At 36.1% G+C, this 24,652-nt stretch overlaps 1 protein-coding gene across 9 annotated transcripts in view; it reads left to right on the top strand.

Moving 5' to 3' along the window:
• The first annotated feature begins 1,993 nt into the window (after positions 1–1,993).
• LOC131432466 (dystrobrevin beta) overlaps positions 1,994–24,652 on the top strand; it is a 121,476-nt gene continuing 98,817 nt past the window's right edge. For 7 of the 9 annotated variants that reach the window (XR_009229866.1, XR_009229868.1, XR_009229867.1 and 4 more), the window contains exon 1: positions 1,994–2,207. The gene's annotated coding sequence lies outside the window, so the exon portion shown is untranslated. Of the gene's footprint in view, positions 2,208–2,394; positions 3,049–24,652 lie in introns of all 9 variants that reach the window. The other 2 variants (XM_058598760.1, XM_058598761.1) reach the window with 2 other exon arrangements.

Below are 24,652 nucleotides of genomic sequence, written 5' to 3' on the forward strand. Positions count from 1 at the left end.
AAGAAAGAAATATCACCAAAAATGAATGTGAAAATGTGCAATACATTTTGTTTTTTGCAATACTTGTGTTGAAGCGAATGCAACGCAATGAATTTTGCATTGAAAAAATAAAAACAGTGTTAAAGAGTTTTTTTTTACTTGAGCTGTTTATTCGGTAAGATATATCTACAATCTGTATTTAGCCCAAGTAACAAAAATTCGTAAAAAAGGCGGGTGGGTAATGTCAGAAACATAACTGGATGTCGTGAATGCGAAAATAATTGATATGTTCCTTAACACTTCCGAATATCAATTAGTTGATCAATTGTATGAATTATTCAAGCATTCCCCTTTTCCACATTTTTCGCAAAAACAAAGAATGCTTTACTTGATCTCGATTACTGTCAATTTCACATAGCGAAAAGTGTACAAATCTAATCAAACAGTTCTAGATTTGCACTAAACTGAGAATATTTACCTTCAATTTGCGAGCAAGAAATCCTAATAGTTCTTTAGAAAACTTTTAGAGCCATTAGAACGGTTGACTTTGTGTGATGCTTTCCACCGTTGTCTTCTTTTCGTTGTTTTTTCATCAATGCAAACAACTGGCAGCTGTGGCGTAATCGCTCTTGTCGAAAGCGAAACTTGCTTTTTATTAAGAGGTTTCTTTTTACGTGATTTCGTTTGTAGCTTTTTCACTAATGGGCGGTCCTAACGGATATAAAAATAGCAGCATATAGAATTTTAATGTAGATTATTTCATTCTGGATTCGCATACTATTGAACTACTATTGAACTACTATGCATACTATTGTACTATTGAAATACTTCAATGCTGTTGCTATAGACGTTTAAGTTGGAAAATTTCGATTCTATTGGTAGTTAGATTATATGAATCCTTTCACAGATCACTGAACTATGAGCTTTCAAAATACGAGAAAGGCAAATGCGCCTTATGAATTATCCTGTTGGATACTTGTATATACCAAACATTTAAGAAAAGTTTAATTTTGAACTATTTGAGATTATGCCACACAACTGAAAATTTTATCATGAAATTGTGATCATATTTTTTTGAAAAGGCACCCCATAGTGAAGTAAGTCGTATTCACGACAAAAGAAAATGAGTTGACCCTTGTACCTTTCTAATTTGTATTGTTTCTAGGTCATTTTATTAGAACTTGTCGACGCTTATTAACGAAGGGTTAATAAAATTATACTATTACAACGCCTATTTCTTCATGATTACTGACCAAACATTTTCCAATGGATCATATGGGACATTGTGGCCCTTATTGCCGTTCTCACTTCCACTTTCACATTCACTTAACTCACATGTCACTTCACTTGATTTTACATATTACCAGTATCACGCACAGTGAAATTATCCCTCTAGTGATAAAAATCATTTTTCCAACAAAATTTTGGTGAAGTGATATTCGTAATAACAACAAGCTCATCTAAGTAATTACTTTTTTCTCTGAAGCGACATCCGTGTTAAAAAACTACATTCACCTCACTTGTTTTTCACCGTGAAATGATACCGATAATAAAGGTAACAATCATTTCACTCGGTTTTCACGGAGTAGTGATACCCGTAATAAGGGCCTGCATGTAATCTCGAGTTTATGCCCGCCTCCAGACTGCAAAATTATTCAAGTTCCCGGTGAACGATCTATAATGACACGATAAAATAATCAATATTGTAATAATTAGTTCTCTAAAAGTTTGATTACAAGTAATTGGTTTGTGTAGAACAGGTGAGTGGCTTGGTAACTCAACATGAACTGCTATGCACTAATCTTTTAAAGACGAAACGTAAAAGTTATTAATGCAGTCAGAAGATGCTAGGTTTTTATACCAACGAACTAAGCTCAACCCACGCCTTGGTACGGTTTGGAGGATAAATTTTATGCAACAACACGCGACTCTCTCTATCTCTCTACATAGACCTCTCTGAAGCTCTGAAGCCTCGACTGGACACAGCTCTCTATCTCGCGGCAGAAGAGTTTGTACTTCCGCGGTGTTCGGTTGGGTCTTCTTACGCTCCGGTGTTACATGGCGGATTAGCCTGTTTGTTGGGTTGTGTTTTTTCATCACTGTGTGTGCAGTATTACAGGAAAACCCGAAAGAAAAACTGCTACTTCTGGAAAAACCTACAGACTTTGCAAACTACAAAATTTATTGGTCGCTGTGCGTGTATTTCCAGGAAGCTTTTTGATCAAAAGGTAGCTATAGCTGATGTTGAGTTTTGCTTCGACTGTCAGTCAATGAAATCTCACAACAAGAAGAGGCTCCACTGATTTTTCCTGCAGTGACAGGAAACATTTATGGAGGCTTTTCTCGAGTGACACACTGACAACCAGATTTATGAAATTGTACTCAGCCTGCGGTGTAATTCTAACCAATTTTCAGAGGGAACCAGTGTAGCATTTTAGATGCCCACTTTTCAGCACTTGTAAGGATCTAAGTGAACGGTCAGGGGAGTGGAAATTTTCTTAGCATGGAAAGAATTGTGTAAAAAAAAAGTAGTGTAAAAAAGAAGCGAAAAAGTCAAGTGATGTGAAACGAAAATCCTGCTCCAGTCAAAGAGCCACACCACACATATTGGTACACAAATAGTAGGCTTTTCTCTCTCTTTCTCTCTCTCGAAATGAGCTCTACGGTTATATGAGCGCGTGTAAATATCTTGGGTGGTGGTTGTGTGAATGGAGCCCAAAACGCCAGTTTGTGAATGTAGGCATTTATCCAACCTGTGCCATATTATCGTCCCATTACCGTGTGTGTGTGTGTTATGTTTGTAAACTAGCCGACATACTACCGACTGGTCCGAGAAGATAAGAAGTGTTTGCCAGGGGTTCCCCTCATACGAAGGAATTTCAGCGTGTACAAGAATATTATCGTACGCAACCTGCTCTCCCAAGCGGACGGACGTTTGTGAGGATTTGCGTGCAGTGCGATTTCTGTTTTTGCTGCGCTAAATCGGTGGAATTGTCGCGTGTAAGTGTGAAGTATTTCATAAAAAACAGAAGAAAACGAATCAAGTTCTCAGCAAGCAGCAAGTGAAAGGTAGGACGAAGCAAGCGATTAGGTTGTCACCGTGTCTATGCAATTTTTTCCGAATCCTGAGAAGTTTTGAATTGTTTTTTTTTTTGTGTAACTGTTTAAAAATGTATGAATGTAAGTAAAATTATACTTGAAATTCAGGATTCAACACAAACTGCTAATGCACTGATGAGTCGAAGACGAAACATAAAAAAGACGAGAATTGAACTTATTTTTTTTAAGCAATAGGTATCAGAGATGACTACAGTGTGTTTTCCTTGATTTTAGTCAAATAGATCAGATAAAGTTTGAATCAAATAAATGGATGTAGTGGGCACTTTATTTTGCCTAGCAGTGCACATCAATACTCTAGCGTACCTCCTATGCCCTGTTAAATCGTTTGGAATCTTCAGTATCTTCAAATGGATTCCGATGGATCAGTTCGGAATCGGTTGTTTCATCTGTTTGGGAATTCATTTGAAAAGCATGCTGTATTCCGAATCAAATTCCAGACGATTTAACTGAGCCTTTGATGTGCATGGCCAACCCGGGCAATGCATTCCATCTGGTATATTACTATAAATCCTTCGAAGGCATTCTCTCTGTTAGGAACAGCCCGTTAACTAGCACAACGTCTTAGATTGAGTAAGACCAAACAATACAATGCTTGCTATTCATTATAATTTCATTTTGTACACTTAGGTCTTCTTTTATGTGATTTTTATTTACGATTTTTCAATGCGAAATTTCGAAGTTATGCGTTTTGTGCTTTTCAAAGTTATGCGGTTTTTTATTACAAATTTTCAAAGTTAAAGTTTTCAGGGTTTAGCCAAATTTTGTGCTTGGGCACATAACCGTTTTCAATATGTTAACGTTTCGCCTTTGACTCATAATTGCATAGCAGTGCTTAATGCAAAACTTGAAAGTTCAATTTGAACCGCTAAGCAGACGTAAAGTTTCTGCTATTTGCAGAACACTTTTTTGTTTCGCATCGAAAATCAATGCAGTGCACTGATGAGTCAAAAATGAAACATATTGAAAGTTATGTGGTTATCTTGTTTTGTGTTACGCGCATCCTTGAGATCTGGTGTTGAATTTTTTTGTGTCGGTTGTAGAACTAGAAATGTTTGATTTTTTTTTTTTAATTTCTCTGTCTAGGCCAGCAAAAAAAAATCAATCTAGAAAATCTCAAAATTTGCTGTCGATATTTTTCAATATAATTCAAAATTACACCAGATTTCAACGCTTCTTGCATTTCTAAAACATTAGGCATTAAAAAATAAAAGATTTCGGAAATCTTTCAATTTGTCCCAAAGTAGAAATTTTTCAATTTCTTGATGTTCCATGAATTTATTAAGACATCTGGTAACAAAAAGTATGTTTTCCTGAGCTTTGTTTTATTTCATACGAATTTCCAAAGTTATGTTGTTTTTGCGAATTTTTCGAAATCATGCTCTAAGTATCCTCCGCATAAAAACAAATTGATAGTACATGGATTTATCACAATAAAAATCAATGAGTAAAACAATATTTTCAACCAACGGGTACAAAAATGTTACTAACCGAAGCAAGATTAACTGAACGTGACTGTTCAAAAACTAACCCTTTTTTCATGTAGGTACTTTGAATTTCTAATTTGCATCTATATATAGAAAACAAAGATGGTACGTTGTTAGCTATGTTCAAAATGGCAGTCCCATTATTAGGCTAAAGACTGTCCCAAAAAGTATGGACGCACTTTGATTTCGCTGTAAATAATTCACAAAAGTTAGATATTCAAATTTTATTCGATATACTGATAATATTAGACTACAACAAAAGAATATTATTCTCAACATTTGCTACTTTGTCATTGTAGACTAGCTGGCGCACCTTCTTGCGAACGTTCCTCATTAAATTCCGTACAGACTTCTTGGCGACAAGCTTTGACACTTTTTTTCCAATCTTTTTCTAACTGTTGAATGGTTTCGGCTGCCGAGACATGTTTCCTAAGAGGTGCCTTCGTTAATGCCCAAAATTCCTCAATTGGTCGAATTTGTGGGCAATTTGGTGGATTCATGTCTTTTGGGACGAAAGTGACATTTTTGGTAGTATACCATTCTACCGGTGATTTCGAGTAGTGGCAAGAAGCAAGATCTAGCCAGGCCAGGCTTCGAATCCTGAGAAGAAGTCGTTTTTGTAAACATTCCTTGATGTATATTTCGCTGTTCATTGAAGCAGTGGTGATGAAGGGTTTCGAAATCTTACCGCAGCTACAAATTGCTTGGCAGACCATAGCTTGCTTACCAAATTTTTCGACTTCAATTGATATCTCGGACTGGTTTAACACTTGCCCTTCTCGCACCGTATAATATTGTGGTCCCAGCAAGGATTTGTAATCGAGTTTCACGTAGGTTTCGTCGTCCATTTTTATGCAGTTCAAATTTCCAGCAAGAATCGTATTGTACAGCTTTCGAACCCTCGACTGATCGATGCTTCTTGTTTCGGACTACGTTGGTTGTTTCTGCTTCTTATAGGTTCGAAGATTCAAACGTTCTTTAGCACGAAGAACATTTGACTTCGAAGTGCCCACTTGTTTGGCAACATCCCGAACTGAAACCTCCTTCTTTTGCTCGAACACCTTCAGTATACGTTTATCCAACTGAGGGTTAGCAAGACCTTTTATCGACCCGTTTTCGGGTTATCCTCAAAGCGTTATCGTCACCGAACTTCCTGATTGCATTTCGCACGGCTTTTTCACTTACTCCTTCCATGTTTGCTATCTTTCTCAGTGACAGTCCCCGTTCTGTGCACCATTTGTACACAATTTTTCGACGTTGTTCTGTTGAAAGTCCACGCATTTCGAAACAAACTAATGAAAACGAATAAGCAACTGCATAAGTGGTTAGAGAAGAGTGTAAACAAAAGGACGCAGCCATAAAAATTGACAGATTCTGAACCATTGCGAAATGGCAGCGGTTTTTGGTTGCGTCCATACTTTCTGGGACAGTCTTTAGCTATCGCAGTCATGACATGAGACTATATCGGATTACCAACTCAAATCTGAAGGGAGAGTTTAGGACTGATCAATTAGCTGGCTTGATTAGATCTAAATTTTTGGATTGTACTCTGCATTGGTGCAATATACCGTAATAAATGAAAACATTAACACTCCTAATACCAAGCCTAAAAAAGTTACGCGAAGCACCAAGCCTCAAAAAAAGTTGGAACGGTAACTTTGAGCTATCATAGCTCAGTTGTTACTTGACCAATTTCGATAAATTTTTCACCCTCGAATTTTGTGAAGTTTGTAGATTATTTTAAGTATATCATTATTGACAATCTTTTAGGAAAAACTAATGAAAATCAGATTTTTCCCGTTCCAAGTTTTTTTTCGAGCTCAAAACGTGCCCTATCTGCATTCATGCGGCACCTGCGTCGCGAATCGGATATTGAGAACTTCAAATCTACCGAGTCATAACTTTGTTGTTAGTCAACCGATCTTCAAAATTTGTTCACCATTGGAAAGGTAATACTTCCACAAATAAAATGCACTGAAAAAAACTAAAAATAGGGTTGTCTACCCAAAGTTATAATGAAAACTGTAGATAGATGACCTAAGAAAAGATGAGACTTTTTACAATGATCGTAAATATCTCGAAATTCAAAGCGATGACCTATATATTTTTATACATCATTCGATTGCTAGTGATACCAGCTACAATTTTCGCTCAACTACCATTCCTACACAATCAAAAGAAAACATTGAGAAATCGATCAATTTATAAATATATATATGAATTTTACATTTTTTTTCACATGTTTGTATATAACTCAAAAATTAAAGCGATGACATGTACATTTTTTTGATTCAAAATATTGAAATCATTACCAGAAACAATGTATTGATGATCAAAATTATATATCCGTTCAAAGAATCTCAAGAAATTTGGTACAAATACAAAGAATTTGTGTCTTTGGGAAAATTTTGCCAAACAACATGAAATCAAAACTTTTAAATTTTATGATATATTTTTTTTTATTATTCTAGTTGAAAATTTATTATGAACAAAATTTACAAAAAAAACTGAAACTTGGATTTCACTGAAAATTTTAAAATTTTTAGTAAATAACTTAAAACTCTTAAAATATTTTTGTATTGGACAAACGATCTAAACAATTTTTATGCACAACCCAAACGCATTTGATAACTACTAAAATTTTGATTTTGTTGTAGGTTTGCCGTAGAATCTCAAAAAATAGGTAAAAGATCAGAAATTTTGAAATTTCCGAGTTAAATTGCATTGCACAGTGGTCAGGATTCACAATTTAGGGGGACAAAAACATTTGTGGCTTAACCTTATACTTTAGAGCCATGATGTCTTCAAAACAAATGATCAGTGAAGATAAGCCATGTGTCGATGTACATGGTATTAGGGTGGCTCTTATTATTAAGGTGATCCAAAACTTATTTTCCGGATGTATTGAGATAGAGGACTGCATTCTTCGGCAAAATTGTAGATAAACTTATATCGAGTAGCTTTGCTGAAGACACCATTGTGGTATCTGCAACGGTTTTAGTGTTACAGCTACTTTTAAAGAGCAACTTAGGGAGTTCCTCAAAAAATCAGATTTTTTGCTCTAGCATTTATATTTTTCTCTTTTCGTATAGGTATCTTTGAACATTTTTTTTTGACAGAAAATATTTTCGAGCATGTTTATAAAAAAAGGCGGAGGAGACATTTTTCAAATTTTTTTTAAATTATGTTCATACATTGGGTTTTTTCATTGAAAAATATTCGTATCAGTCATTTATTAGCTATATAAGGTGTTTTTGTCTTCTAAAGTGTTAATTAATTCAAGTGAATATTCGGGAAGAAATCGTTCTGCATTCTTCGGGGAATGCAGAATGGTGTCGCTTTTGTAAAATCTCTAACGCCTCTCGGTGGTTGGAGGTTTTATCAACCGTGCATTTTGGCACCTTCAGATCGTTCAGCATCCTTTCGGGGATGCAGGACGATTTATTTCTTTATGTTTTGTGCTGTTTTCCCACCTCACCCAATTCTCAATTCCCTTCCATGTTCCTTTTATCCTTCCCTTCCCATCAGGCAGTTGATGAGAAGCTACGCAAGGCACGAATCTCCAAATAACTAGGGGAAAATGCAACTTGAGCCAATTAGTTCTGATAACATAGGTGCAGGGTTTCATTCAGTAAAAAGCATTCAAACGAAGAGATTGTTTTTCGAGACGAAGACAACTGTAAGCTGCAAATAGATTGGTTGGTTGGTGCTAATCGCAAAGGCTGCTGCAAAGCCAGTATTCGAGGCGATTCCAGTTTCATAAGTGCCTGAAATAGTGGAATTCACTCCACTGAGAAAGATGGCCTAACCGATTTGAGAACTGTTTCAATTTGTAGGTTACACTAGTTCATGCACTAGCTTTCATGTTTTTCAAAAATCAACCAAAACTGTTTGAAGAATACATTTTTATATGAGAATAAGAGAGATATGAGAAAGACATCATTCCACAACTAGGTGGATAAAAACAAGTTTTACTTAATTTCGTATGATTTTTCGTGCTAAATTCAGAATTCTACTTTTTCTGAATTGTTTACTAATAGAACATTCAAATAATTTTCGAATTCTATACATTCCGAAATAATTCTAAGTTTGTGATATTTGAATTCTAATATTCTATCGATTATAATTGATGTCGTTTAGGATAGCGGAAAATTTAAGATATATGATTTTGTTCTTAATTGCTTGTAAAACAAAAATCAAGCAATAATTTTTTTTAAATTGTGGTTGGTTTCTTTGGCCATAGGTTAGTATATGGAATTCATATAAATTTACGTTCTATTTCTTTTTGTACAAAGCCATTGAAATAATTTAAAATTTTCGTGTTGTCACAAAATTTATTTTATTAATAGAAACAAATTCTACGTCTCTTTGAAACAGATGAAATCAAAACGGATTCCAATATTTTCACTTTGATTTGCAGGAACGTTGGAACGCAATATATATCAGAAATTTTGAAATTTCCGATCTTCTACCGATTTTCTGAGATTTTACGGAAAACCTAAAACAAAAAAACTTAATTTTAGTAGTTAACAATTCCGTTTGGGTTGTGCATAAAAATTGTTTAGATCTTTTGTCCAATAAAAAAACATTATTATTTTTAGAGTTTGGGTATATTTACCAAAATTTTCAGTGAAATATAAGTTTCAATTTTTTTGTAAATTTTGTTCATAATAAATTTCCAACTAAAATAATGAAAAAATATATGTCATAAAATTTAAAAGTTTTGATTTGTTTTTTTTTTGCAAAATTTTCCCAATAATAGAAATTCTATCTATTTGTACCAAATTCCTTGAGATTCTTTGAACGGATATATAATTTTGGTCATCAATACATTGTTTCTGGTAATGATTTCAATATTTTGATTAAAAAAAATGTACATGTCATCGCTTTAATTTTTGAGTTATATACAAACATGTGCAAAAAAAAATGAAAAAGTCATATATATTTATAAATTTATCGATTGTTTAATGTTTTCTTTTGATTGTGCAGGAATGGTAGTTGAGCAAAAATTATAGCTGGTATCACTAGCAATCGAATGATGTATAAAAATATATAGGTCATCGCTTTGAATTTCGAGATATTTACGATCATTGTAAAAAGTCTCATCTTTTCTTAGGTCATCTATCTACAGTTTTCATTATAACTTTGGGTAGACAACCCTATTTTTAGTTTTTTTCAGTGCATTTTATTTGTGGAAGTAGTACCTTTCCAATGGTGAACAAATTTTGAAGATCGGTTGATTAACAACAAAGTTATGACTCGGTAAAGTTGAAGTAGTCAATATTTTCTATGCGACGTTTATGCCAAAGGAAAGAAAATTTGAAAGCAGATAGGGCATATTGGGCGCTTGAAAAAAACTTGGAACGGGAAAAATCAAATTTTCATTGGTTTTCCTTTACCAATCGTCTGCTACAAAGTTTTGGAATCAATCTACTAACTTCACAAAATTCGAGGGTGTAAAATTTATTGAGATTCGTTTGAAAACAGCTGAGCTATGACAGCTCAAAGTTACCGTTCCAACTTTTTTTGAGACTTGGTATTTGGAGTGTTAATAGATTGATAATATCTCGGGTTTTATTGGGATAACGGCCAAAGAACAACCTATCAACATCCACTTTTAATGAGTAATGTAAGTGAACTATTTCTAATAGAATACGTAATTTAGCACTGGACGGAAGTAAAAACTTATTTTCCGTTTCCTCTAGCTCTGAAATTGCAAAAGTTTTAGTGTCCGAAACTTTTAGATTTTCTCTTCAATGCGGATTTTGACCGGTGTCTTATTGGCCGTAGTCCCAGGAAAAAAAAGTACGGGTGTGTAATGTCAGAGACATAACTGGATGTCGTGAATACGAATAAAACTGACACGATTTCTTTACACTTTCTAATTCGAATTGATAGTTGATGGATTGTGTGAATTGCGAAAATTTCCTCCTTTTCATTACTAAAATTTTCAACGATTTTTGACGTCGATTATCTCATTTCGGATTTGCATATTTCATTGAAAGAAACTATCAAGGGGCAGTACAGAAATCATTTCTGCCTTTTAGAAGGACCAAATTGTGGAATTCTCTACGATATTTAGCACAGTTCGGAACATTTTTCTCGAACGATTTTCGCACAGCGAAAAGTGCACGAAGCAAATCAAATTATTTTGGATTTTCACTAAACTGATGATTTCTACCTTCGAATTTCAAAGAAGTAATCTTAATAGTTCTTTAGATAACATTTAGAATTTTTGAGTTGTTTGTGGTTATCTCACACTGTTCAAAATATTACCCAAAATTCCTGATCATATTTTTGATGAAATAGTGAAAGAATTATGTTGCTGCCATTAATACAAATCGAGATATTCACGATTAAGTTCTGCCCATTCTTCCATATGGCTAATTTTGAAAAGGCGCCCCATAGTAAAGTAAGTCGTATTCACGACAAAACATTCTCAATTGTGTTTTCGTGGAATGCCCTGATAAAAATTAGAACCGGAAAGTTTATAGTTTTATTAAAATCTCAGAAACTTGTACTTCTGTAGGATTTTTTCACGTACTACACTATCAAATCATCGAAATCAGTGGCGTCTCGTCCTTATGTGCATCTCGTGCACTACACAACCAATTAAATTGAAGGAATTAACAGCATCCCCATCCACATTCAAATATATTTGTAGGTTCTCTGTTTAATCGATGAAAGCAGGTCGGATTGTCCGAACCCCAAACCGCCAAACGATCTTTTCATATCACATTACTATAGAACTCGAGTACTTTACCTTGTGCGCCTAAATCCAAAATCACACACATCTAATATACATCCAACTTAGAATTTAAAGCATCTCTCGTCGCTGTGTATCTATTACGTGCACATGAGTTACTGCACAGATTCCAGAAGAGAAAAAAAATACCCAGCTTAGCTCTGGGATTTGTTGTTTTCTCAGAAGCTTCATTGGTTTATGCTTATGGCAGATGAAAACAAATTGCTGTCTCAGTTGTAACATCAAAGCGGTTTTATTGATGAAGTTTTTTGACAGATTTGCCCGGCGTGCAGAGCGCCGAATTCTTCTGTTGTATCGATGATACGAAAAAAGGTTTAATAGAAAATCCCCATCCAAAAGTATACCGTTATTTCATTGTATTGAAAAACGCAAGCGAATATTCATTCTTTAATGTTTAGTTTTCACCCTCAAAGAACTGTTACTACTAATATCATATCACATAAGCAGTGCAAGCAAAGCAAAGCCTTGGTATTACATTCCGGTAACGGAATTTGACCTTCTGTTTCAACATACTTCGCAGCCGATTTAAAGTGTATAGAACCATTACATGGCTAGTGCTACGATTCTAATGACACTAGGAATCCTTCCAGGTCGGGACTCGAACATACGACAACTGGTTTGTAAGACCAGCGCCCTATGCATTGAACCGCCAACCCGGGACTTAAGCAGTGCACAACCAGCAAATTTTGTTACGAGACGCCACTGATCGAAATATTTTGAATTGTCAAACATAATCATGATTCTAGACATATTACATTTAATGAAGAAAAAATATCTGCTGATTTTCTTAGAAAAATCGCCAAGGTGCAAAATGTAATAAATTTGCTTCCGTTTTTTACAAAATGTTTGAAAAAGATTCAGAAAGAAACAACAATCGTTAAGTTAATTCAAATGTCAACCAATCGAATATTCAAAAATACAACTAACATTTCACTTATATTGCATTCACGAGTTGTTCCGTGTGTGGAAGTAATGAAGTTTGTTTGACCGCTATTAAATTCAAATGAAAGGAATTGTGGTTTCATACAATATTCCTGTAATTTTTTCGGATCTGGTTTCTGGTAATAGTATTGCAGGGTGATGGATATGTGCTAAAAAAGGCGGGTGGGTAGTGTTAGAGACATTACCGAATGACGTGAATTCGAATAAAATTGATGGTTCAGTATTTTGATGTTAAAGAATCTGAATTCTGGACTCAATTTTAATGCTAGATTCTGGAACTGAATTTTGAACTTGAACTCGGGACTGAATTCTAGAACGGTATTATGGGTTTGGATTGTTGAACTGATCACTGAGCCTGTGCTCTGGAAACAAATTTGGCTCGGTACTGAATTCTGAACCTCCATCCTAACACTGAACTTTGGACTTGGGTTCTGGTCTGAAGATTAATTTTAGTTACAAAATTCCGGTCTAAGGTTCAGTTTTCAATTTTGGATCCAGAATTCAACTCAGAAGTTCATTTCTGGAATTCAAATCAGGAATCTAGTTCAATAATCTCCAAAATCTAGTTCCTGAAATCATTTACACTTGTAGAATTGTGGAATTGAATTTTTGAACCAAATTCCAAAGCTGTATTTTGGAACTAAATTTTAAGGCTCAAAGAATGCATTTTAGAATTGAATTCTAGAATCACAACTAAATTTTTGATCTGAATGCTGATCCTGGATTTTGGTCTGAACTCCAGGTTAAGAGCTCAGTTTCAGAATTCTGAAGTCTGAAACTGAATCCTAAATCTGAATTCCGGACGAATTTCTGTCGAATTTGAACGTCAATTTCAGCTCCAGAATTCAGATCCAAGTCCAGAATTTATTTCCGTTAATGTTATTTCAAACTCCAGGACTAGAACCATGATCCTAATCTCAGATTTTTCAGATTCCGTTTCCAAAATGTAGGCGTTTTAATCATGTTCTGAAATTCGATTTTACTTCCCAGAGTTCTTGAAGTCGATTCTGGACGAGAAACTTCCAGATTCTGGAAATCAAAAAATAATCTGGTATTGAATTCTGAAACTGAATGTCAGAACCGATTTCTAGAATTAGATTCTGGACCTAGATTCTGGTCTGAGCTGAACGAGTCGACTACGCAGGCTAGAATGAATGAAGCATCAAATTTTTAACCACCCTTGCTCATCAAACATTTTAGAAAACTTTAATTTTGAGTTATTTGTGGTTATCTCATGCTACTAAAATTCTATCGCAAATATCTGATCATATCTCTGACGATGTTGATACGTTTAGTATTCACGAACAAAAGCTTATCACTCACCCATATGATAAATTTTGATAAAGCGCTGCATAATAAAGTGAGGCGTAATCACGTCCAAATTTAAATGAGTCCATCGATTTTATACAAATACAAATATTTATACAAATTTGACTTCGGAGTTCAAGTTTCGGTTTAATAATTTCCCTATCGGAAGTGTTCTCTCAAAAATGCCTATGAAGAAAATCGAAATATTTTTTCGACTTTTTTTTTAATTTTAGATGCCCTGAAAAAGACAGTTTAGTTTGTTGGTGTTGTTGATAAAAGGTGCTTATTACGATCATTCAGCCCGTCATGAACGAGGTCATCCTGCGTTTGCATCGAATGCGAAAAACTAAATAATTTGAATGAAAAAGTCTCTCATCTAGGCAGGAATTATTTAAATGTTGATTTTTTTTGCGTAATTTTATTTTATTGTTAAGCGCTCCCAAATAAGCTTGAAAGTAAACCGAAACCCAATAGATAGTTTGTTACTAATTAGTAATTAGTAATTTTGAATTTGATTATTTAGAAGAGGTGCTTAGTTAACTTCATATAAACTTAGCGAGGTACTCGAAAAATTAAAAAAAATAGAAACAAATTCAAAAATTTCCGTAATTAATTAGCAATAAACTATTCAAGCTTATTGAGGGGTGCTTCGTTAGCTTGATTAAAACTTTTCAAAGTATTCGAATCAAAACTACCTCAACTAATTAACAGATTAACAGATTATTTACTATGTTTCGATTTGTTTTCAGGTTTACTTCATTATCTTAATAAAAACTTAGTTCTTAACTTCATATGAATATAGCGAAGCACACAAAAAAAATTAGCAACAAATTCAAAATTAAAATTTAGCAACAAATTATTCACTAGGTTTCGAGCTTTCAAGCTTATTTATAAGAGGTGCTTCATCAACTTCATACGAACTTAGCGAAGTACTCGAAAAAATTTATAAAAAAATAGTTACAAATTCAGAATTACCGTAACTAATTAGCAACTTATTTGCAACAAACTATCCACTGGGTTTCAATTTGCTTTCAGCCTCATTTAGGAGAAGTGCTTCGTCAACTTCATACAAACTTAGCGAAGTGCTAAAAAAATTGAGCAACAAATTCAAAATTATCGTAACTAATTAGCAATTTATTAGCAACAAACTTTCCACTTGGTTTCGATTTGCTTTCAAGCTTATTTAGGAAAGGTGCTTCGTCTATTTCATATAAACTTAGTAAAGTACTAAAAAAAATGACCAACAAGTTCAAAACTATCGTAACTAATTAGCCACTTATTAGCAACAAACTATCAACTGGGTTTCGATATGCTTTCAAGCTTATTTAGGAGAGGTGCTTCGTCAACTTCATACGAACTTAGTGAAATACCTAAAAATAAATTCATAAAAAAGAGCAACAAATTCAAAATTACCGTAACTAATTAGCAACTTATTAGCCACAAACTATTCACTGGGTTTCAATTTGCTTTTACGCTTATTTAGGAGAAGTGCTTCGTCAACTTCATACAAACTTAGCGAAGTGCTAAAAAAATTGAGCAACAAGTTCAAAACTATCGTAACTAATTAGCCACTTATTAGCAACAAACTATCCACTGGGTTTCGATTTGTTTCAAGCTTATTTAGGAGAGATGCTTCGTTGACTTCATATGAACTTAGCGGAGTACTCAAAAATTTTGAATTGAGCAACAAATTCAAAATTACCGTAACTAATTAGCTACAAAACATTCACCTATTTGCGCTATCATCGGCGAGAAGTGATTATTTTCATTCAGATGAGATGTTACCACTCTCTTTACTTACATTTTCTAAGTAGCACTTTCCTTTCAACTATCAAAACTTCTAGAATCAGGTTCCGAGGATTTTCCGATGTTTCTTGACCGGAAAGTTTCGCCCTCGTATTTACTTTCTCTTGCTTCTAGCTATCGAAAACTAGTTGCCTTTGAAAAACCATTTACTTCCGACCTGTCACGGACACGGTTTGTAAACATGTAAAATAGTGGCACGTTCCATTCGCTACAGCTATTGAGGTTACCGACTGTATTAAGCTGGAACTAATGGGACAGTACAAGAAGAAAATGCTACAGAAAATAATCTTTCACTCGCTAAAAAGAAAAATAAGGTCACCAGGACATTCCTCCATGGCTTTCGTATTAACACAGATGCTAGCGTACGAATGTACAGCAATACACCTTCAACTAGCCGCTTTATTCATCCAGGGTAGCAAGCGACCGGAAAAAAAAAATTCCATTGGAAATTTGACCAACACCTCATGTGTCGTCCAACAATTGTTAAGGGCTTGCCAGCAGTTTTAAATCAATCAGGAACCGTCAGAGTTTTTCTAGTTGTTATCAATAACAGCACCGCTCATTTTGAAAAATAAGGATGCTTCTGTTGGATTTTTATTAAGTTTTGGAAAAAGTATTCAAAGGTAAATTTTTACTAAAATTATTAAACATTCTTAGGAGTCATCAGGTTTTTAAGTTTACTAAAGATTGCCCTTGTTTCATCATAATTTGTCTCAGTAATGCCATCTTGAGACAATATTTGTGTTATGCTCATATTTCTGTGAGATGTCAATAGGACTCACAAAATTGGAACAGTTGTCGACTTTGATCTTATCCACCGTTTGCAGGAAGTTTTTTGAGAGCTGATAAGAATGATTCATGTACATGTAATAATTATATTTTTTTTTATTTGGTCTCTTAAATGCTAATTCTTAATTTAAACACATTTTTAGACACATTAAAATCAAATTTGTCATAAACTTCATTAAACAATCGGCAACATACATTAAGAGGGTTGTTTTGTCCATATTGTGTGCGATGATTAGGCAGCTGAAACGTCTCAACGGGGCACGAAATTGTAGTTTTCTTAGTAATTCAGCACAGTCGATATTATTACCAACAATGTCGAAAATTAGAAGACGTTGCAAGGTTTTCCTTCTGCTCTCTAATGTTGGAAGATGGATAAGTCGACAGCGATCCTCATAGGAGGGGAGGTGAACGGGATCGGACCAAGGCAGCAGACGTAGAGCGTAACGTATGAAACTTTTTTGCACGCTTTCGATTCTGCTAATATGTACGCTGTGGTACGGTACCCAGACTGGAGCAGCATATTCCAAAATGCTGCGAACAATTGAACAGTACAATGTTCTTAGACAGTATACATCTTCGAAAGCCTGAGTATTTCGACGAATGAAACCAAGCATTGAAAAGGCCTTAGCAATGGTCAGTGCTACGTGTTCTGAAAATTTTAGCTTGTGGTCTAATAATACACCAAGATCCTTTATAAGAGCGACTCTTTCAATGCTTAGTGATGAAATTTTGTAGTCGAAAGTAGTAGAGCCACGCAAACGAGAGAAAGATATTACGTTGCATTTGCGTACGTTTACTTCCATTCCGTTGATTTTGCACCAGTCAACAAGTGCATCGATGTCGGATTGAAGCGCGTTGCAGTCCAATAATGAATTTATACAGCGAAAGAACTTCAGGTCATCCGCGAACAATAGCTTGGGAGATTTTATAGCTCTGCAGAGGTCGTTGATAAACAATACAAAAAGCAGCGGACCCAAATGGCTTCCTTGGGGAACAGCTGATGATGTTGCAAACGAAGAAGATTGTATGTTACCAATGCGTACAAAAGCACTGCGCTCAGTCAAGTATGTCCTAATCCATTGTGTCAGCCACTCCGGAAAGCCAAGTCTGCTTATTTTTCAACAGCAAGTCGATGAGGAACTTTGTCGAATTCCTTGGATAAGTCAACGTAAATTGCGTCCACTTGTTTTTTGCGCTCCATTTGATCGATTAAATCAGAAATGTAGCACATCAGATTTGTTGTAGTAGAACGTTTCCTCACGAAACCATGCTGTTCATCTGCGATGATGTGATGCACAATCTCATATAAAGCATCGTGTAGCATGCTCTCTAGCAATTTAGGTAAGCAACTAAGAATCGAAATGGATCGATAGTTATCTACGTCATGAATGCTGCCACTCTTGTGTATTGGAATTATTGCAGCAATTTTCCATGCACGGGAAATGCGAGTGCAGCTGCACAGTTTTTGATGAAAACAGGTGGTAAACCGTCAGGCCCTGCTCCTTTCGAACCATCGATAGTAAACATCTTACGGAGGATGTCTTGTTGGCTAAAAAATATGCGTGAAATTTCCAGATGATAATTAGGCAAGCCGCTCAAGTACGATTCTGACAAGGGTGGTGAGTTATTACTTAGCACACTTTGAAAGAACGACGAGAACAGGTTCGCCGTGCCCAACGATGTTTCGGCTGAAACTCCTTTGTAACGAGCGTTAATAGGAATGCCTTTAGATTTGTTACGGCTGGCGATGTAATTCCAAAAAGAAGTTGGGTTGTCTTTCACGTTGCTCTCAATACGCTGCACATAATTCCGAAAACAAGTTGCGTTCAAAGCGTTGTACTGGCATTCTAATTCCCGTGACTCTGCTTTATGCCATGTGGACTTGGTTTTGAAGTACCAATTCTTTGCCTTTCGCAAACGATTTCGTAGACGCTGCAGTTCGACGTTCCACCAGGGCTGTTTGAATTTCTTCTGAAGAGAACGTTGTTTGATTGGTACGTTATTCTGGGTAATTTCATACAGTTTGGTGTAAAAAGATGAGACAGCGTCATCAATTGTGTCACCGAGAACGATTTCGGTCCAGTCAACCCCATTAAACAGCTCATTCATGTTAGAATAATTCACCCGATTGTAATCAAAAGTTGGTTCAATTCCATCTAGTATACAAGTTGCAGTAAGATTCAGGTGAAGCAAAAAAGGATTGTGATGACGGTCAACTTTCATCAGTGGCCAGGGTGGTTCGAGTAAATCAAATATCACAGGGTCATTTGTTAGAGCAAGATCTAGTAATCGTCCGTTCATGTTCTTAAGATCATTGATCTGCCGCAGTCCGTTCGATAACAATTTTTCTACTAAAACAATTTCATGCTCAGAGGATGCGTTAATTGGAAGCAGCGAGCTTGTAACTTCTTCATAATGCCAGTTTAAGTGAGGTAAATTGTAGTCACCCATCACCACAACAACATCATTTTCAGCACCCTGCTTAAATATCTCTTGAACACAAGACGAGTGTGTATCATACAGGGCCACATCCGAATTAGGTGGAAGATAACAAATGAACAAGGAAAAGAGTTTCAAATCAACTCGAACGGTCACTTGTTCTAGCTGCTGGCTGTTTGCTGTTATTGAGATATTATTTACATTTCTTTTCACTCCTACCAGCACTCCGCCGCCTCGCTGAAATGATCGCATCGGTACAAGCAATAACTGTTGGTAAGCTCACTGCTCAGAATGTTATCGTTTAACCATGTTTCTGTTAAAACTATAATATCGTAGTCGCATTGTGACAGTGCCAAAAACAGATCGTTTGTTTTAGTACGAAGACCTCTTACATTTTGATAATAAATTGTTAGCGAAAACGAAGCTGCTGCGGAAATCGAACTGCTGATGGGTTTAAAATCGGAATTTTGTGACGGAAGCGAAAAAGTGCATGATGAAGGGCTACTGATTAGCTCCTGTGTCTGAATTCGGTTGGAAACGAAAAGTACTTCTCTGTATTGTACGATCGAAATCGAAAGGCCTGAACGTTATACCTTTCTGCCAGGTCTCAGCTGATAATGCCATATCCTTGAAATGTAGTCCGATCCCAACGTTAAATGACACAAAGGTTAACTCATCGAGACTTTTGCCTTTCGGAACTAACTTTGTGACGTTTATAGTTTCATCAGTATTGAGATTTTGCATCACTTGATCATTAATTTGCTGAGCAGTAGCTTCGGGAGAAAAGCCGGATAAATACAGCCAAAATTGTTCACTCTCTGACGGGTTAACAGCAAGAGGAATTGTGACATTAGATGCCAACTCCTTAGTGCCGGCAGATACACGGTGTGAGCTAGAACTGTTTTCCTCGGTATCCAATCTTCGTTTCTTCCTAACAACTTGGTCTCCGCTAGTGTTATCTGTTTTGCGCGAAGTTGAGTTGGATTGATTCAGAATCGTGTTTATTTTAGCCGTATTGTTCTCTATCTCCCTCTTCAGCTCTTGTAATGTTTTGATATGTTCATCGTTCATTAGCTGCTGTACCGTGTTAGTCGATGAGATTGCATTCCTAAATGTAGCGTTAGCCATCACTTTAGAGCAGGCATTGCACATCCAGTATAGGTTGTTCTTACTAGCAATCAAATCGCGTTCCGCAACGGTAAGTTTGGTGCACTTGAGATGAAAAGGAGAGCGACAAAAACCACTGCAAAAGAATCTTTCCTCCATGTTTACTTCGCAAGCACAAGAGTTGCACAACACTGCGGCCTCCATTGTGAATCCGTATATGAGAGGTATTTGTGCTATTACTTTACACAAAAACTGCCAAATTTGGAATCAAAACTGTTACACTTGATATGGAAACGATGCGAAAATTGATGTTCTTCACGAAAACGATGTCACAATTTCTCTTCTTCTTCTTCTTCTTCTTCTTTTTGTAGATATAGCAAGCAAATAGACAATTCATGGAAATATAAAAAAAATGGTGTTATAATTAAATATTCAAGTATCTCAAGAACAGCTACTTTTAAAAGAAAGGCTATCATGAACAAATTTATTGCCTTTAACCTGTATAATAATATTCTACTGTTTAAATGATTATCTTTCAACGAGAACGTGAAATTTCGAATATATCTGTAAATTGTTTCAGCTGTAACCTCTTCATTTTTCAAAAGGCACGGATGGGATAGCCATCAATCCGTAGGTTTTAATAACAGCTTTGAAATAAAAATTAAAAAAAATTAAAACCCCGATTGTTTTTATTTAACTTATTCGGATTATTTTGTAATTATTGAGAAAAAAATCAAATTTTTTTTCAGTGTGTATTTTTTTAGAGTGCCCAATCGATTCCCTACAACTTTTTCCTGAACGCCATTTTTGTACAATTAACGGTTTCCGAGTTACAACGATTTGAAAAAGGCAATTTTCGTGATATGCAAAAATACATACGCCCTTTTTCAAAATCAGTCGTGAGTCGGATTGACCTCTCCATCGGTTCAAAACTTATGGTTTTTCATACTGAAGCCATGTGCAAAGTTTCATCCAAATGGCGAAAATAAACAAAAATATGCTGGCTCAGATATTTTCCCAAAATTTTACCTTTCCATCGCTCATTAGACAAAATTCCATTATCCTTCAGAGTTTCCTTCTAAAGAATCCAACTGAAAAGATTTATTATAAGACTATGAGAGAGCTATGCATGTCAAAATACATAATAAGTTATGCTTTCTGACTGACAACGAGAGACGCTAGCGACCCGTGCAAAGGACCTGTATCTTCAAAATTATCATAAAAGCAACATACATATTTTTCACCTGCCGTAGCACTCTTCCTTCGGTTATGAAACGCGCTTTCGGCCCCGCTCGGTTTGGCATTTTGGCGCTTACCGACATTCGACGGGTAGCCTCCGTGAATCAACCCTTCAAGAATTCCGGAACACTGACAAGAAAGAAACGGTCCTACTGTGAAAACGAGATACGAGAAAAAACGGGAATGCTTCAGGTGGAAGAATCAACGTGACGGCACTTGGCAGAGAAACCTTTGTACTCATCCCATCAACCTTCCGATAGATGCCGGCATGTGACGTGACATATTGTTCCCGGCAGGAAGAATAACTATTGTGATAAGCAACTTTTCGTTGCAATAGCATTTGTTTGTTTTCCTGAAAGGAACAACTCATGCGTTACTTTTGAAAAGGTGCGCTCTACATTTTATCTTTTTCCTTTTTGTTAATGTAGAGATCATAAAATTCCGGGTTCCATTCTATCGTTTAATACAACTGTGTTCTGATTTAAACTAGTCATAATCTACTTTGAAATAACTAACACAATAGATATTTTGAATTTACGATCGTATTTACACTTGTTTGGAACACTGTAACTTATCCACATTAATAAAATAGTCAAAAATGTTATAGTAAACGTGGATACATACAGTAACTGGTAAAGAAAGGTGACAGAGATTGTCAAACACATCAAGCTAATGTATATCCTGTGTGGCAAGCCATCTGTTCTTGTAGCTTGAAGAGCACCGTTTACATCGCAACTGGGATCTAATTTAACGGAAAATTTAAATGCACGAGTATATGGTTAATCCTGTCAAAACAGAACGGAATAATTGTGTTTATGAGGAAAACCAACAGGGGTTTTTCCCTGTTGGTTTTCCTCATAAACACAATTATTCCGTTCTGTTTTGACAGGATTAAGCATCTTGCCATAGCAGAAAACGGCTTTGGAGTAGTATGCCGTGAACAATGTTCAAGACATAAATTTTCACAACAAGCGGATCATTAAGAAGATTCGAAAAACTGTTGTCTACGTGATGCCCTTTAACGCAAAGTGCTGTTTTGCGACGAGAGAAGTAATCAAGCAGACTGCAAAACTTGATGGGAAGAGTTAACCTCAGTTTTGCAATGACTGAGCGGAAACATATATTGGAGAAGCCACCATTAAAGAAGGTGACAAGCGATTATAAATACACTCTCCTACTCAATGCTTGATCGGAGAAATAGGTATAAAGCGAGAAGACTAGTGTTTGATGGACAGAGAAGATGTTTGGAAGTAAGGTATCGGTCGGGTGACGGCCAGGATGTAGACCATGTTCGATGTACGTGCTACTGTGTCTGACTGGCGTTTTAGAGTGACTAAAACAAGATTCAGAGTGGCGAAATGGTAGCACGTATGCACGGAATGCATAAGAACGCAGGTTCGAGTCCTGTCTCTGAGCGTATCTTTTTCCAATAAATCATCTTTTCTGTTAGTTTGTCATTTATTTGGCTTCTCCAATATATGTTTCCGCTCAGTCATTGCAAAACTGAACTTAGTTATGGCGGCTTTACTAAAAATTAATAAATCGTTAGAGTTGACCTGCCAATTGGCATTCGCTGGAAAGGAAGCCTGAGGGAATATTTGTTTATTATGTATCAATTGAACATGAAAAGGAATCATGATTTTTCAACACAAAATATGACCGATTTGAGCCCGTTCTTGTTTGACCAGTCTTTATTTTTAACACCCATTATGGTCATCTCTGGTGACAGACTCAGAGTGTAGATCATGTGTTGTGTGTGTCGAGGGTCAGAATCATTTCACCGAAAGTCATTTCATCGAATAATATATTGATGCTAAAATTGGTTTTGGTATACCAAACCAACATCTGGAAATTATTTTCTTACCTGGAAAAAGCCGGAACCTAAAATTTGGTTGGGAATTTTGACCTTTATAAATGGAACTGGACCTAGATTCCGGAATTAAATTTCGATCCTGAATTCTGAACCTGGATGCCGGATCGAATCTCTGGAGGTGGATTCGGGAAATGAATTTTGGACCTGGAACTGAATTATGCACCTTCATACTGAATCTGGATTTCTGGAACTGGAGCAAAATTTAATACCTTAAACTGACTTCTGAAATTGTTGTTTAAACCTGGATACTGAGACTGAATTGTGGACCTGGATGCTGGTCCGAGATTCTGGAACTGGATTGTGGACAATGATTTTGAGCCTTGATTCTGGAGATGAATCTTTGATCTGGAGCTGATTCTCGACCGGAATTTTGAATCTTAAAACTCGAACTGGACCTAGATTCCGGACCTGAACCGGGACCTGGACCTAGATTCCTGAACCGGGACTGGACCTAGATTCCGGACCTGAACCGGGATTTTGAACCTGGATTCTGTGAATGAATTTTTGATTTGGAACTGAATTCTGAACCTGGATTCCCGGTAAGATTTTGAAAGCTAATACTAAAACTGGATCTGGATTCCGGAAATGAATTTTGGATCTGGAACTGAATTTAAACTTGTAAGTGAATACTGGATCTGGATTCCGGAACGGATTGCTGGACCCGGACAAAATTGAGATTGAACTGATTTTCAAAAATGAAATCAAAATTCTGGACCTGAGTGCTGGACCGGGCATCTAAGGTTGGATTCGGGACCAGGACCCTGAACAGATTTTCTTCCAGATCCAGCAAAATTTGTGACATTAAACTGATATTTGAAACTCAAATCTGAATCTAGATTCTGGGCCGGAATTTTTGATCTGGATTTTGTAAATGAATTTTTGACTTGAAACTGAATTCTGAACTTGGATGTCCAATAGGGATTTTGAATCCAAATACTAAACCTGGATCTGGATTCCGGTAATGAATTTTGAACCTGGGCGATGGATCTAGAATCTGGAAGTCGATTCTCAATCGAAATTCTGAACCTGGATTCTAAAAACTGTCACTGAATTAATAAAAGCCAAAGCCTTGGTATTACATTCCTGTAGTGGAATTTGACCTTCTATTTCAAGAGACTTCGCAGCCGATTCAGAGTCTACAGAACCATTGCATGGCTGGTGCTACGGTTCTACTGACACTACGAATCCTTCCAGGTCGGGACTCAAACATACGACAACTGGTTTGTAAGACCAGTGCCCTATGCATTGAACCGCCAACCCGGGAACTGAATTAATGCAGGTCCGAGATTCTGGAGCAGGATTCTGGAAATGAATATAAGACCTGGAACAGAATTTCGAACGTGAATCTGACCAGAATTTTGTACCTGAATTCTCTAACTGAAGTCTGAACCAAGACTCTGAACTCTGATTTCTGGACCGGCACAAAATTGAGACCTTAAATTAAGTTCTGGACCTGAAATAAGAAGGACTTTGAATTTGGATTCTATAACTGTAAAAAAATTGGAGACCTTAAACTGACTTCTAGAACTGAAGTATGAACCTAGATGCACACCCCGAGTTCTGGAACTGAATTTTGTAACTAAATTCTGAATCTAGTTTGTCATTTTGGAGCTGAATTGTGAACTGGAATTCTGAAACTGGATTCTAAGCTTGGGTGCTGGATCGGAATTCAGGAGCTACATTCTAGACCAGAATTCTGAATTCAGACACAGGAAAGTTTGACCCTGGATCCTAGACTGGGATTTTGACCCTGGATACTAAAACTGAGGTTTTGGAGCTGGGTTGTGAACCGGGATTTTA

This window comes from Malaya genurostris, chromosome 2 (assembly GCF_030247185.1).
Source record: "Malaya genurostris strain Urasoe2022 chromosome 2, Malgen_1.1, whole genome shotgun sequence".
In the NCBI taxonomy this organism is placed as follows: Eukaryota; Metazoa; Arthropoda; class Insecta; order Diptera; family Culicidae; genus Malaya; species Malaya genurostris.